Genomic DNA, 2,353 nt, shown 5'->3' on the forward strand with positions numbered 1-2,353 from the left:
GACACCATTTAAGACCTTTTTGGTAACAACACTGAATAAAATGAGCTGACTTACTACAATATTGATGCCTAGCAAGAACAAAGAGAAACAAATCAAAAGAATTAGGAAAAAAAAAAAAAAGCTATACTGAGGAGATACAGCCAGGCACCCAGGGCTTCAGGCCTGCCCTTCAGTGACCCTCACAACTCACAGGTTTTTTCTGGCGTTGCTCTGTTTTTCCATATGGATGCTGCCTCCACATGGGAAACAACCAAACTGTTGATTCTGCAGTGCCTCGTTTCCCATACAGCTGTTGCACTGCTGGAGAGGACTAGTGGAAATTGCTATTAAATTTAGCTTCTATGTCTCCTTATTGCCTTAGACAAGTACCAGTGCCTGAAGAAAATGAGTCACAGCAGAGGGAAAGCACTGCTCAATGAACACATGCAAACAAAATGCAGAAATCCAGGATGGACTTTGCCCACAATTGCTCTCCTCCCCCAGTAATTGCACATGAAATGCATTTAGAGCAAAGAAGTGTAAAATATACATCAGTGATGCAGCTTTTAACTTTGTGACATCCCTTTGTGGTATCTCCAGGAAAAATGATGAACCCCTTCCATAACAGGGCATCTGTGGGGCTCCAGTTCTGCACATTGTGGGTGCCCAGAAAAGGCACAGAAATTCTTGCAGTTGGACTTCACCTAGAAGCTCTGGCCAGCTGCTGGAAACTCCAGAACTGAGAGCAGTTACAATTGCAATGCTATTTGTACCATCTCTGGGTCAGAACACATCATTATTACAGGCTGTTTTGTGGGCTCTCTTCCTTGTCAGTCCCTTAGGACAGGCTTTGCTGAAGTTATGGCTTTTCCTCTTTGGCTCTCATTTAGGAAAACTGAAGATCACTAAGAGGAGAATTACTGCCAACACTGACCTTTATTTTCACCCAAAGACACAAATCAACTAGGTGTGACACACACTTTCATTCCCTTTTTCCATCTTTTCTTTCTTCTACCAAATATTTTAAGGTAATGAAGATCAGCTCAGCACTGAACCTGTAAAGAAACACACACGGGGGAGAAATTAGTCACAATGCTAGTAGTTCCAATAATGGCAGTAGAAACATATATTCAAATATTTCATTTTAGAGTATTTGAAGTGCAACAAGTCATTTAACCACTAAAAATGTTATAAACCACTCTCTATCTGATACTAGGGACCTCCACCAGCAGAATTTCAAAGTAACACCAAGCCCACAGGGAACAATTTATAGAGGGGACTTTCTGGCATACAAAGGAAAAAATGCAGCACCCTAAGTGGTTTGGTATTTTAAATTTGCAAAAAATAGTGGTTGACTGTATTATTGTGAAAACAAATGTAAGCTGAAAGATGCTGGGAAGAAGGGGCTTGGAAAGGGGACACAACTCACAAGGCCAGCTGATCTCTTGTGAAAGTATCTACTGAATTGCAGCATTTTGGAATTGCTGATAACACTGTAAACAAAAAAAAATACCTTTAGAAAAAGGTGACTGCATGCATAATCTGGTGCTTCTTCTAACTCCCTCATTAGCTGATGGATTCTTGAAAAAGCATTCTTTTTTACCCAAACAAGTAAAACTATTTGGCCAAACACCAAGCTGTGGTGACAACTCGTGCTCATCATCTCTGGTCCTGTGCTTAGGTCACTACTTCAGCTGGAGATGTCATTTTTCAGACTAACGTTAGCTACAGCACAGGAGCAACTCTCTCACTTCAAACACCCTTTTCTTTGCTGGGGGTACATGTGTAAGCACAATGCCAGGTCCTGCAGGAAAATCTCAGGCTCGAGTTCCTCCAGCTGCAGCTCAACAGCTGGAATAGAGGTGTGATGGATGGATCCCAGCAAAGCGAGACAGTGGCACTGCCTCCAGCAGGGAGCGGCTGTGGCTGACGGCACCTTGGGCTCCCGGGAGAAGGACAGAGCTCAACAGCAGCTCTTTCCCCATCTCAGGAAAAGACAAGTGTTACAGCAGCCTGTCCAACCGACAGGGACTTCAGTAAGGAGGTGGTTCCTACTCACCCCAGCTCTTCCCACCCTGAATATTTAAAATGCCGCAGTAAAAAGCATCTGCCCTAATGAGAGAAATCACGTGAACATCCCTGGGCGGCTGACACGGCAGAACAGCTCAGCAGCAGCAGCTGAACTGACTCACACTGAAGCTGACCTCACACTGGCTGCTCCGCCAAGCCAGTTCTCCAAATTCAGTGCATCTGAGGAATTGGTGAAATTCCGTTTTGTGTAACAGGAAAAATGATATTTGAGAAGGTCTGGCTTGTGACATTTTCATACAGACGTGATTCCTGGTTTCCACACCACCTCTTAAAACCACACACA

This window comes from Agelaius phoeniceus, chromosome 1, assembly GCF_051311805.1.
Source record: "Agelaius phoeniceus isolate bAgePho1 chromosome 1, bAgePho1.hap1, whole genome shotgun sequence".
Classification (NCBI taxonomy): domain Eukaryota; kingdom Metazoa; phylum Chordata; class Aves; order Passeriformes; family Icteridae; genus Agelaius; species Agelaius phoeniceus.